General features: G+C 34.9%; 1 non-coding gene and 1 pseudogene across 1 annotated transcript; both read right to left on the bottom strand.

The window, feature by feature from the left end:
* Positions 1–500: 500 nt before the first annotated feature.
* The window catches only part of LOC139849114 (potassium channel AKT2/3-like), a 96,674-nt pseudogene continuing 81,726 nt past the window's right edge, over positions 501–15,448 (bottom strand).
* On the bottom strand, positions 3,819–3,937 carry LOC139850742 (5S ribosomal RNA). Its single transcript, XR_011760123.1, has one exon. It is a non-coding gene; the product is annotated as a 5S ribosomal RNA (ribosomal RNA).

Genomic DNA, 15,448 nt, shown 5'->3' on the forward strand with positions numbered 1-15,448 from the left:
ACCAACATAGTCACTAATTATTGCAAAACGAAACTTACATTAGCGAGTAACGTGCATGTCAGTAGTATTCTGTTGGATCCACTCCAATGAGTAGCTAAGGTCGTGCAGTAACTTATACACATCTACCTACTAAATTACATACCGTAAGTTTTATGTGTCTGTTATTTTTATTACTACGGGTGAGATTTACAGTACACTTGAGTTGCAGTCCAATGATTCTTATTAGTGAATTTAGTCTGCAATGAGACCTGCACACATGCACAAAATCCACCTAAACAAACAACATTACCAAGGAAAATAGGAGTCAATTCTTCTCCTATATATACACTGCAATAATACTTGATAATTTTGTTACAATCATTCTTAATTTCTACATCAAACTAATGGCTTCCTCAGTCTCAAGTCCAAATACGAAGATATAAATTACATAAAACGTTAAACGTTAAAATCCCTGGTACTCAGAAACGAATCATGATTGCAAGTTATAAGCTACCATTTTACTACAACTCTTCCTCGTAACCTTTCATCAAGTAATTTAACCATTTCAACATTTTTTTTTCAGAAACCGCTATTTCAATAGCAGTTGATCCGTCATGATCTTTTGAGTCCATATTCAAGCCAGCTTTCAAAAGGCCTTTCGTGACCTTTAAATCATTTCTTCTAGCCGCCGTGCACAATAGATTGCCAGCTGTCAATGTGTCGGAAAAGGAGGCCCAAAGAAACAAAATACAAAAAATTACAAGATTGTTGGATACAATCGCATCCCATAGAGTAGTATTACCATCCGTATCTGTAAAATGTGGTTTATAACTGCTGTTTGTTATTATGTATTCATTTTGAATATGGAAGTTAAAACTGTAAACTAGTACTGTAATATATTATATTTATTTTGTAGTTGTTGGGATTAAGTGTTGAGATGGTTATAATCGAGTTTGCAGTTGTTATCTTAAGGCTGTTTGAGGATCTTTGTTTGAGGTTTACATCTACAATTGGTTTTTATTCTTCATTCCGGTAATTATCAAATATGTGTATGTAAATATGACTGTTTTATTGCTAATTTTTGTCATAAAAATTTGTGTCAGATTTTGAATAAAAAAAGTTGAATGTAAATCTGAATTATGTTTTTGTTGCTAAGGTTTGTTGTTCTGATTTAGTAGTGTAATAGTAGTGAAAGAAGTAATCTTTTATCAGTTTTATGGTTTATTTAGATGGCGATTCGGTGCATGGTCCTTTAAACAATGAGATTGCAGGTTTTGGTTACTCTAAGAAGTCTTTAGGATGGACATAGAAGCCTTTTGAATCAACACATTTGATTATACCAAAAGGACCCTATTTTGACCCATTATCAAAATTGCCCTGCTTGCTGTTAGTACTACTAATTGTTAGTGGTTGCATAGTATTGTTAAGTAAACAGTTGATTTGTCGTTAATGATTTTGGGTTTCACGATAGGTAATCAAAACAGAAGTTATCTGGGTGTGACAAGAGACGTTCTCCAGGCTATCGTTGTAGCCATCCATTCTGTTGGTGCATAATCCCGAGTTCTATGATGTAATAAGTTCTATTTGTATTATCGTTTACATTTCGGTCGTGTATCAACATTGTCATTGATATTGTGTGTTTGAATTGATTAAGCAATGACGTAAAATGGTTCGAGCTGTTTGGTTGGCAGCTCAGACCATCGACCGATGGTAGAGACCATCGGTCGAGGGACTATCACCATCTGCCGTAGGTCAGAGACCACCGGCCGATGGTCACTGTAACTTTATATATATACGGGTGTTGGGCTTCATTGTTAGTTTACACACCCTACACACCCTAGCCGTCGTATTTCGCTGTTACTATTGTCCCAGACCATACCCCAACCGAATACACTCATCTAGGCGCCGATTCTATCAATATTTCATTGGTTAGATTGATCCCAAAGTGAAACTAGTATTCGATTCACTCTAGGTTATTGTTTTCCGCCTTTAATCTAGATACAACGTTTAATCTAAGGTCCAAGATCGTCTACACATTCTTCCTAGCTGGCTTTTAGAACAACAGTTTTTTCAACTTCGGTTTGATTGTGTTATTTTATATTTTATTCAGAACATAACTATTTCCTTCAATTGCATTAACATCAATTTGTTTCGTTGTTGGGTTAGCTGCTTCTCTTGCAGAAGAACATTGTTAGCTCATTTTGATAAGTAATGAAATTTAGTACGTTTATCTCTTAAGGATTGAAGAAATTCATGGTCGAATTATAGGCCATCGCTGAAGACTATCATGCTGTTGTTCTATAATCATCACAATCAGTACGTTTATCTCTTTGAGTTTCTTCTTACTTGTTTTAAGCAGATTTTTTTACTAAATTGCTGAATTGCATTTCGGTCTAGGGTTTATCATTCAATTGTAATTGAAACCTAATAGACTTCAGGATATTATGTTTCAGTTCATTGACGAATGATATATATAATATGTCTATATATGTTAGTGTATGTTTGTTTGATGTATAATTATGTTTATGTTTATCACTGAATTGCTTTTGCGTTTTTGTTTGTTTGTTGTTCACATTAGTATTGATCAATTTAGCATAAAGTTACAATCTGTATCATCACATATTCGTCTTTACTTACTAATTACATATATAATTCGTATAGTTGGATTCTTAACATTAATATCATTCGATGGTGATGGGGCTTCGAATCCCAAATTACAATTGGCCAGTCAAAAATTCAGTTTGCTTTTTTCGTTCAGTGGCTCGTTCGGAATGAAGCTATACTGTCAGTTTTAGTTGATGTCGTTAAGCTGAGTTCACAAACTTTAAGGAAGGTTAGGATTAAGATGCTAACATTTCTTCTTATCGACTATCTGAAAATGTCATAAATAAGATTAATTTTTAATGTGCTAATCGTTGACTATTTGGGTCTTTGGAGTGAGATAATAATATTTGATGCGAAGTTGCGCCTCTCAGTTATTGCATTATTGGAGGAGCAGGAATGCTTACTCTATGGTATGGTTGCAAACTTGCAGGGCCTCAGAATCATTAAATATGTGTTTGGCTACGGTTTTATTATGTATATACGTATAATAATTATTATATGTTGTGTCTTTGTACATACCTTACGGATGGCTTGGTATAGTTAGGTGTTATAAGGGGTTTTGTGTAGTTTCGATTGGCCGTCTTTTGATATGGTTTTGGTGGTAATAGATAATTGCTTCGGGTATGATATTCTGTTAAAAGGTGATATATGTTGTTTCCAAACTAATTGTAATATGAGCAAAGTACCATAAGGATTTGGAGAACCCAAATGATGATGAAAATGATATGGCTGTAAGTATCAGTGTATGTTTGATGTTCACGATCACAGAAGGGCTAATAATACACAATGTATTGCAGGAAGGTTAATTAAATGATGTTGAGTGGTTTATAATGTTTTAAGAGACAAATGGTATTTTTGTTAAATGTTGAATTAGTTTTGTGGTTGTTTAAAGGTCGTAGCGGATCGCAGACCCACAACAACAACAACAACAACAACAACAACAACACCCAATCCCACAAATGTAGGGTATGGGGGAGGTGGAGTGTAGACAATCATTCCTTGTACCCTAGATTAGAAGGAAGTCACTACTCCACCCGAGGGTATAGAACCCGCGACTAGATAAGATCGTCCCTCCTTCTACTCGAGAGCCAAGAGATTGCTTCCCAAAGGACCTCCGGCCACAAAATGCTCATCAAAACGAAAAAGTGCTGGCATACGTACCTGTGAGAGTTATGTGCGCCTAGGCAGATGCAACCATAAAAAGAATCCATAAAAGAAGACACATATAGTTAAAAGGGATGCAACACGAGGACTTCCCAGGGGGTCACCCATCCTAGTACTACTCTCGCCCAAGCACGCTTAACTGCGGAGTTCTGATGGGATCCGGTGCGTTAGTGCTGGTATGATCACACTCCGCAGACCCACTTACCTAGTTGTGACTATTTTTTGGTCTTTAAAAAAGTTGTGACCACTTTTTGATCACAACTGATCGATGTGAGTGACTAAATTTTTGGTTGCTATTAACCATAAAAATTTATGCTGTTCACTATAGTGACCAAAATAATAAGTTGGTCTTTAAAGTTTTGTGACGGATCTATTCTTTGATCACTAACTTGATTTGGTGACCAATTTTGTAGGATTAGTGACGAGAGCTGATCTATTCTTTGATTACTAACATGATTTGGTGACCAATTTTGTAAGATTAGTGTCGAAGTTGCTCTCGTCACTAAAGTTGTAAGTGATTCATTTTTTTGAGCTGGTGTTCACAACAAAGTGCGTATGAGTACATGAATGATGACTACAATAATATCAAAATGCCAACGAAGCATTGCTTCAACGGTATTCCCTCACCTTGTGTGTTGGGGCTGGGGGTTAAGTCATGGGTTCGAGCCTCGCTCTGCCCATCCTATTAATTAATCTGCCTGAAATATGGATATCCAGATTGACCCCAGAGGGGTTTTCTCCTGGATCCATTCAGGATTCAAACCCGGTCCGCCTGCCCCTCGGGATGGTTAAAGGATCAGGTTCCTGTAATGCAATTCGGGTTTCCTCCCGAACGCGTGTGTGTGTCCAAATGATGAGTGTCGTTGAAATAAATGATACGCTGATGCAAGCTTGCTGTAAAAAAAAAAAAACAATAATATCAAAATGGGTTATATCGTTATCTCTTAAGAGTAACGTGCTATGTATATGGTCCAGTAATATCAAAATAGGTTATATCGTTATCTCTTAAAGAGTAACGCGCTATGTATATGGTCTAGTGATCCGTTACGAGATTGAGATTGAGAGACACGACGATACTCGTAAGGATGCCATTTAATTACTCCGTATATGATTTTAGGTGAAGTTGGTTAAACGAAAGTTAGGAACAAGGAATAATAACACAAATATGATATTATATCTGCGTTGGTCTTCTTTAATCGGCAAAACAGGAAAAGAAGATAAAAGTAGCAACCAATGGGGAAAGTTTTTTTTTTTTTTTTTTTTCCTCTAAATTTACATTTGTACATAAAATGCAAATTAGAGACATCCTCCCCTCTTTGATTACATCGATTATATATAATCCACAAATTAAGCAATATATCCATTTTCTCCTATTCATGGATCATGGGCATCATTTATAAAACATGTGATTGCTTGTGGAGAAACTCACGGATAATCCCTTTTGACTCCACCCACGCTCATTGTTTCTCGGAGACGATTACGATACCGGATCACTCCTCCCTTTTTCGGCGAGCAAACAACTATTATTGAGCTTAGAACGGTAATTGTGGAAAATGGGTCTTGGCCACATCTTGCGATAACCACTTAACTTTGCTCGACACATGACCTTTTAATCCATTTCGAAACACACGACATTCACCAAACCGAGTAGTAGTTGCTTTTCGTTCCAATTGATATGTTAAATTCGAAATGGACAGTAACGAATTGGTTTCAGCTTCCTACCCTCACCTTTCAAGCGGTCCTTACCAAGATGAAGCCATACCAACTCGTCCACCTTGAAATTCTATATCGAACTGAGTTTGGGGTAAGAATCTCAAACACACCTCGGAAGGATAGATTAATTGCAAACTGCACAAATGGTAAACTCTTTACCATTTGACCCTGTAGAACCCACAACAAAACCAAGATAGATTAATTGTTGCCAATCCACAATATGTTCTTCCATAGTGCGGCTGTAAACGAGGATGTAACTACAACAAACTTGTCTATAAATGGACGAAGTACATCATTTATCAACCACATAAACGTTGCCGGGGCATTACACAATCCAAAAGGAATTACCAACTATTCGTACAATCCTTGGCGCGTTTTGAAATCAGTATTTCACGTATCATCATCTCTTACCCTTACCTGATTATTACCAGACCGTAAGTCGAGTTTCGAGAAGATAGTCACATGCTTTAATTGATCTAAAAGATCATCGATGCGTGGAAGAGGATAACAAATCTTTGACCGAGATTTTGTTAAGAGCCTGGTAGTCTATACACATCTATTATATTACATACCAAAAGTTTTATGTTTCCCTTCTTTTTATTAGCTAAGTGAGATTTACAGTACACTTCAGTTGTAGTCCAATGATTTCTATTAGTAAATTTAGTCTGCAATGAGACCTGCACACATACACCAAATCCACCTAAACAAACAACATTCCCAAAGAAAATAAGACACTCAATTCTTCTCCTATATATACACAGCAATAATACTTTATAATTTTGACTATTCATCAAATAGCAGTCACTACATCAGAATCATTTTTGTTACAGTCATTCTTTCTACATCAAACTAAACTAATGACTTCCTCAGTCTCAAGTCCAAATCGGAAAATATAAATTACATAAAAACATTAAACGTTAAATATCCATGGTACTCAGAAAACGAATCACGATTGCAAGATATATGCTACAATTTTACTAAAATGCTTCCTCGTAACCTTTCATCGCAAGTAATTTAACCATTTCAACATTTTTTTCAGAAACCGCTATTTCAATAGCAGTTGATCCATCATGATCTTTTAAGTCCATATTCAAGCCAGCTTTTAAAAGGCCTTTCATCACCTTTAAATCGTTTCTTCTGGCTGCCGTACACAATAGATCGCCAGCTGTCAATGTGTCGGAAACGGAGGCCCAAAGAAACAAAATACGAAAAATTGCAAGATTGTTGGATGCAATCGCAACCCATACTGCAGTATTACCATCCGTATCTGTAAAATGTGGTTTATAACTTCTGTTTGTTATTATCTGTTCATCTTGAATATGGAAGTTAAAACTGTAAACTAGTAATTGTTAGGATATTAGGACCCAAACAACGCTAGTAATTCTACAAGATTACTAGCCGAGTAGTGATTCTATCAAGTTCACTCAAACCCACTTAATGAACGAAAGATAATAAATGCGAAAAATAAATCGACACAAGATATAACGTGGTTATATGCAATCGTTGTGATTGCTTTAGTCCACGGACCAACTAGAGATCGTTTATTTACTGAATATTTGAGAGTGGTGTGTTACAATTGCATACAATGTGTTCTATATATAGAGAAAACAAGAACACCATGAAACTTCAACTTGATCTTCAAGTGTGCTAGCAATCATGAAAGATAAACCAACTAGCCATACTTTCCACCTTGTATGGCATGATCACAACCCTAATTTTAGGTGTAAAGTGATCAACTTTGCACCTAAGGTGAAAGGAGGCCAAAGCATGCTCGAATGTAAAGGTTGCAACTTGCCAAATTGCTGCCAGACACCAGATGCGCCGCATCTGATGAGTGATGCGCCGCATCACCTGCTTCCACGACTGCAGATTCAAGAACCAGCTCCAGATGCGCCGCATCTAGAAGTGATGCGCTGCATCTCTGCCCTTTGATGCGCCATATCAGGTTGAAACGCCGCATCCAAAACCTTCGGACAATTTTGCTCTATAAATGCGCCGCATCCAAAGAGTGATGCGCCGCATTTCAATATTTCACGTTTACCGAAATCTGCAAAATTCGTGCAACACTTTAACTCATCTTTTGTGGCGACATTTCCAACTTTGTTTAAATGTCTCCATACTCCAACAATCTCCCACTTGGAGACTTTGAACAAACTCCATTCATATCAATGATCTAAACAAGTACATTAAACCACCTTCGATTATCGCCAAATTCCATTTGGGACACGCACGCTCAACACATTCTTCGGATGAGTAGACTTTCAATAAAAGGTCTTCAATACTACTTGTTAAACTTGTAACACCATTCACATCTCTAGCTAGGGTCTTCTCTCATCAATTCGTGAGAAGACCAATTGAGGTAATGCAAAACCTCAATTTCTCCGTCGTGACCACCTTAGTAAACATATCGGCAGGATTCTTCGTACCAAGGATTTTCTCCAAGAATAAAGTGCCATCATTTATATGTTGTCGAATAAAATGATACCTTATCTTGATGTGTTTCGTACAACTATGAAACACCGAATTCTTTCCAAGATGAACCGCACTTTGATTCTTTTACCCAACTCGCCTAAGAAGTTCTTCAACCACACTAGCTCTTTAGAAGCTTCCGTAATAGCCATGTATTAAACACATCGGATTTAGCTTTAAGAAAATAAACCCATACCTTTCGAGTGGAGTCGTCAATGAAGGTGACATAATAGCGAGAACCTCCATGTGATTCTACATTGGTTGGACCAAACACATCTGTATGAACGAGCTCCAATTTCTCTAACTTAGGTGTATTCCCTGATTTCCTAAAAGTCACCTTCTTTTGCTTCCCATAAACACATGGTTCGCAAAACCCAAGTTCTACCTTTTTCAAATCCGGAATTCTCCCACTCGAAACAAGCATCTTCATACCCTTCTCACTCATATGCCTGAGTCTTCGGTGCCATAGAGTTGACTCGGACTCAACATTAACCGTAGCAACCACCGTGTCTTCATCAAACACTTCAACCATATAAAGAGTTCCCTTTTTATGTCCACGAGCAACTACACAACTACCCTTAACCACCTTCCATTGGCGGTTTTCAAACGTAACCGCGTTACCTTCATCATCTAATTGACCAACCGAAATAAGTTTCCTTTTTAATTTTGGAATGTACCTTACGTTCTTCAAAGTCCAATTAGAACTAAGAGTATTCTTCAAAACAACATCTCCAATGCCCTCTATGTTGAGTTGCTTGTTGTCCGCCAATCTCACCTTGCCTTGATATGAACGAAAATTCTTCATCATGCTTTTGACATGAGTAGCATGAAACGAAGTTCCCGAATCCAAAATCCAAGACTCCATAGAATTTTCAACACTACACAAAAGTGCATCATCACTTTCCCCTTCGGCCAAGTTTACACCTTTCGCGGAACCATTTTTGCAATTCCTTTGAAAGTGTCCTATTTGATTGTAACCCCAACAAGTAACTTCACTTCTATCTTTCGATGAATTCCTCTTCTTAGACTTCTTCCTACCCTTCTTCTCACCGCGTTCAAATTTCCTACCCCGGTTGTCGGTACTTAACAAAGAACCGGACGTTGATTCTCCCAAGTTTCTCCTTCGAGTATCTTCACCAAGAATCAAATCCCTTATGGCTTCAAACGCTAGCTGTGACGACCCGGGAATTTCCGACCAAATTTAAACTTAATCTTTATATGGTTTCGACGTGATAAGCAAAGTCTTTAATGTTGAGTCTCAAAACTTTGAATTGTGTTCATGTAATCATTTAACCTTTGACTACTTCCGATGATTCACGAACCATTAATTGTAAATAGAAATGTATATATAAATAATTATATATAATAAATTAAACTATTATGTGACCTAGTTATAATGAGAAAATAACTTAAGTTAAATTAAAATCTATTATTTAAAAACTGATTAGTTAATTATAGAGAGTATATTGAATGTAAATGAATTTGGACATAAATTATCAACATTAGCAAAGTATTAAATGTATACTTTGAGTTTATTCGTTTTAATATATATAAGTAATATACTTATTTATGTAATAAAATTTGATGCGATTAATGTATTATAATTACTAAAAATTACGACTATCATTGTTAAAATCATTAATATTATAAGTAGCATAAAAATTATAATTATTATTATAATTATTATTATTATCAAAAATTACTATCTTATTTAAAATTTATCATTTTCATTTTCATCACTAGTCTCATTATTATTGAATTTAATAAATATTATTGTTATTATTTTTTTTATAATAAAATAAATGTTATTATTATTAATATAATTGGTACTCCATTATTAATGTTAAAAACAATATATATAGGAATAGATATTTACGTGTGTAAAAATGACAGCTATATTTTTTTTCTTTCTTTGTCTGCTTTCTTCTTCCTCTCTTTTGTTTCTCTAACCCGTGATCCTATCCTCAATCAACAACCCTGCAGACAATTTGAGAAATGATTAATTTCACATAAATCATTCGTTAACCATATTTATTGATGTCTTTACTTACTGTAAAGGGGGAATTAAAATAGAAAAAGGAAGAACATACCTTGTTCTTCAACTTTATAGCCAAATTTCGAATTCGAATCCTATCTCAAAAACTAAAAATGCAGTCATGTTAGGAATTCGTCAAACAAACTTTCTGCAAAATCCTATGATCCAATTCTTTAAAACGAGTTCGAATTATCGAGTCAAAGCTTATTTTTTCAAAAAGTCAAAGTTATGTTCATCGTGAAATTCGTAATTGTTTCGAGGTTTTCAAACAAATTGATGATTCCAATAGATTGTAGGAGTAAATTGAAACTAAATTCGTGTTATAAACTTTGTCCAAAACTTGGTAAATCTCAACTTTATATTTATTTTTTTTAGTATAGCAGCGACGGGATGAGCTGCTGTAGGATTTTTTTTTATTTTTTTTTCTTCTTTCTTCAAACCAATTAATCACAATTAATTTGTTTTTGTGTTGGATTTTATATTTTGAAAACAATCTAGTAACTTGTATCAAGATTGAAAGATTTATTGGTTACATTTTTTTTTTTTCGACAACAGCTTGCTGTTCTTTATTTTTTTAATATATTTTTTTTAATCGTTTTCGTTCCAAATTCAAACATTTTTTATTTATTTATTTTGCTGCTATTATATCGATACTTGATCCTTGAATGGATTGCTTGATGTTTGAAGATGAAACAGATAGACAAACATAAGATATAGGTTTAGCTGGCGTATTAAAACAGATGTGAGAAGGCAGCGTATTGGTTAAGAGGGGTGTTGGAGTATCGAGAGGTCTTGGGTTCAAATCTCCTTCGAGACATTTCTTTTTAGAAAAGATTCTATATAGGTTCGTGAATACGAGGCCAACCCTGCATTGTTCAGTTTGTCTAATGTTGTTATACGTATTTTTACTACAAAATACATTAGGTGAGTTCATTTACTCCCTTTTTATTCATTACATTTTTGGGCTGAGAATACATGCAAATGTTTTATTAACTGTTTTACAATAATTATATGCGTGAGTTTCATTTGCCTTTTTACCCTTTATATTTTTGGGCTGAGAATACATGCGCAATTTTTTATAAATGCATTACGAAATAGACACAAGTGATCGAAACTACATTCTATGGTTGGATTATTAAGCCGAATATGCCCCTTTTTATTAAGTCTGGTAATATAAGAATTAGGGAACAGACACCCTAATTGACGCGAACTCTAAAGATAGATCTATCGGGCCCAACAAGCCCCATCCAAAGTACCGGATGCTTTAGTAATTCGAAATTTATATCTTGTCTGAAGGAGGATCCCGGAATGATGGGGATATTCTTATATACATATTGTGAATGTCGGTTACCAGGTGTTCAATCCATATGAATGATTTTTGTCTCTATGCATGGGACGTATGTTTATGAGAAATGGAAATATGAAATCTTGTGGTCTATTAAATTTATGAAATGATTATGTATGATAAACTAATGAACTCACCAACCTTTTGGTTGACACTTTAAAGCATGTTTATTCTCAGGTACGAAAGAAATCTTTCGCTGTGCATTTGATCATTTAAAAGATATTACTTGGAGTCATTCATGACATATTTCAAAAGACATTGCATTCGAGTCGTTGAGTTTATCAAGATCTTTATTAAGTCAATTATAGTTGAATATATTATGAAATGGTATGCATGTCTGTCAACTTTAGATGTAATGAAAGATTGTCTTTTCAAAACGAATGCAATGTTTGTAAAATGTATCATATAGAGGTCAAGTACCTCGCGATGTAATCAACTGTTGTGAATCATTTATAATCGATATGGACTTCGTCTGGATGGATTAGGACTGGTCCTTTCAGTTGGTATCAGAGCGGTGGTCTTAGCGAACCAGGTCTGCATTAGTGTGTCTAACTGATAAGTCGTTAGGATGCATTAGTGAGTCTGGACTTCGACCGTGTCTGCATGTCAAAAGTTTTGCTTATCATTTCTAGTCGGAAATCATTTGCTTATCATCCTTAAAGTCTAGACATGCCTTACTGCCTCTATTGCATAGACTGTGTATAGATAAATTCAAATCTTAGCGTGTCTGTTATTGTTATCTTTGCCTGACAGTTTCCGTAGATTCCTCCGTAACTTATGAGATTTTAGTATTATATATGTATATGTAAATTATGTATTGCAGGATACTAATCTACATCCTATAATCTATTTCTTATCGAAAATCCTTCATCTGATCGTACGAGATGAATCCCTCAACTAGATCGAGTCCCTCGGATTCCGACAGCGATTCCGATAGTTATCCCGACAGTTATTCAGATTGGATAGTCATCTAAGCTCCGGAAGCAACGACACCAGAATGAATCAACCAATCATCCATCCCCAATTCATCTGATGGATTCATAGTCGACTTAATCAATGGAGACGCGCAGAAGGCGATCCCATCCACTAACCGAATTCACCTTTTGGCGAAGAACCTGAAGCACTTACCGGCGAACCTGTTCGTAACACCATTTCACCCTCATTTCCCAAATATCTCGCCACGACTATATCATAACTCAGGTTCTAAACCTTATTCATCCGCTCGTTCCGACCGACAATCATCCCGGAGTAATCGAAGAAGTCAACGAGCTTCGCGCTCGAGTAATCAATTTGGAGAACATGGTGCAAAACTTACCAGCTTCAGCAATATCACCAACACCAACAGTACCATCAGTAACAGCACCTGTATCATCAACAATCCTTGCCTCAATATCACATTCAGTACCTCGAGTACAATCATCGTTCTACGTATCGTTCTACCTCATTTATCTTCGTTCGACATGGTGAATATGTAATCTCTAAAGTTTTAGAGATTATCTTTTCTAGTTCCAACCGAAAAGCAAATGAGTTCAACATCATATTGACTCATTAAATCCATGATTACATCTGAAGAAGATATATATGTATATATGTTTTCAAAAAGATTGTAATTAAAAATTCTTTTGTACAAACTGTTAATGGTGAAAATATTTTAACGGGTAGGTAATACCCGAAGAATATTTAGATTTCACATTAATAAGTTACAGTGTACATTCTTCGAATCTGATTCAACAGTCATTTACTGTCCTACTTACAACCACCGATATACGTATCCGTTCACCGCAGAATAATCATTTTCATTCAATTTCATATTAGGATTTTGACATATCAGAATCCAACAAGTGGCATAATGAAGGAAAAACGGACACAATAAAAATTGATTAGAAACACACTAATTAACAATATGAAATTTTGTTAAGAATCCACGCTAACAAAATCCTAGCTAACTGTTCCTAGCTAACTGTTAATTCCGTATTACATTTTATTTATCGCAATTTAATTATCGCAATTTATTTTATCGCAATTTAATTCTCGCAATTTTATTTATTGTTATTTAATTTCTTTTATTTACTTTACGCACTTTATTTATCGTTATTTAATTTCTGTTATTTATTTTACGCACTTTAAATATCGGGACACGTATTTAAGGTTTTGACATATCATATCGACGCATCTATATATATTATTTGGAATCACCATAGACACTCTATATGCAGTAATGATCGAGTTCTCTATACAGGGTTGAGGTTGATTCTCAAATAATATATATACTTTGAGTTGTGATCGAGTCTGAGACGTATACGGGTCACGATACGTATTAATTAATTCGAATATTATATATTAAATTATATATGAATTATTGGACTATTAAATGTGGACTATCGACTGTGGACTAATGACATTGGACAATTAAAATGAATTAAAATATTGAATATAGCATATGAAACTAAACATTTCTTCAAGTTGCCACTTGATTTCATTTTAAACCTCATTTGTATCTTGACGATTACAATCTGCGTTCAAACTTTTCATGATTCTTAAAAACACCTCAATCGAGAGGATGAACCAACCGCACTTCATCAACGAAAGAAAAGATTGATGCATATAGTTATGCACCTGGAAATACTCAGAACATGAGTAAACGTTTAACACGTATCTGTGCTAACTCCTTTGGCGTTGTTACTACCGAAAATAACTTTACAATTCCTTTCCCAATTAGTCAATTTTGTCATAGCTCCAGCGAATCAACTTTGACTTTCATTCGGATTAAACTTATTATAACTTGATTTATAAGCCCACCTTTCGTCATCGTTACCGGAGAACTGTTTATATTTCACCACATTAACAGAAACTTATCAGCAACTTCATTACTCATCGACTTAATTTCTCCGAAGATTTATTATATTTATTCATTGAAACCTTATCATATACTCATCCGCGTCTTGTAACGAGAACTGACATACCAATTACCGGGAATCAGCAATCAGTACTTTGAAAACTCACAGCATATCTACATCAACAGTTATATGTATAACATTCATCTCTTAGAATTATGATCTCTCATTCTGAAATTCTGAAGAAAAAAAAAAACACTCAGTCACAAATCAATACTCTGAATGTTGAAAAAGCTGAATGAAGCAGCAGAAACCATAGACATCCATAAACGCCTTAATCATCAGAAGTTTGATGATAAAGAATAGTATGTTGGAAAAGCTCAGAAAAGTTGGAACTGGAAAACGGATTGAGCTAACCACGCAGGAGATCAAGGACAAATACAAGGACCATAACCTATATTCAAAGAATCCAGATAATTCTGGATCCGTTGAAATCTTTAGAGAATATCTTGCTTCGAAGTCATGTTAAAATCTTGCGGAAAATCTTTCTCCATCAACCATCGAACTTAGAGATTCCAAAATATCATCATCAATATCTTCGATATTTCTGAGGATATTTTCATAAATATTCTCGTCCGAAATTATATACCTCTTCGTGCTTCCTGTGTATCATTATGTTGGAAACATTCAATGGAAAATTTAGTACCGAAAAGTGGATTATGCAAAACTATGAAGGAAGCCGTGAACAAATCACAAAGAATAAGTTTGACTTCAAAGAATCCAAATGATTCCGTTCTGATGAAATCTTTAGCGAATACCTTGCTTCCGAATCTAAACCCTTACGGATAAATCTTCTTCATCATCCATCGATATTAGAAATTCCAAGATATCATTGTATCTTTCATTATAAATATTCTCCATATTTCTGAAGATATTTTCATAACTATTCTTATCTGAAATCAATAATCTATTCGTGCTATCAATGTTACATCATATAGAAACTGTTAGTTTCTATATTCTGTAAACTTTCGAGCTTAAAATATGAATGTTATTGAAGTAATGTTGCGAACTGCTGCATGAGTTAGTATAATATAATGACACTTGATCAACGTGATTATATTACAGTAAGTCATGCTGAGTTTCTAAATGGAACATGATGATTCACAGATTATAACATCATCACGTGCCATGTTACATAACTCCTTCATTCTGCTTAACTTCTGAACATATCAAGAAAATATATTCTTGTTAGTTCTATTCTCAGTGATTAAGATAATTTGACAAAACAAATCGTGCTACTACCTT

Source organism: Rutidosis leptorrhynchoides, chromosome 5 (genome assembly GCF_046630445.1).
Source record: "Rutidosis leptorrhynchoides isolate AG116_Rl617_1_P2 chromosome 5, CSIRO_AGI_Rlap_v1, whole genome shotgun sequence".
Taxonomy (NCBI): Eukaryota; Viridiplantae; Streptophyta; class Magnoliopsida; order Asterales; family Asteraceae; genus Rutidosis; species Rutidosis leptorrhynchoides.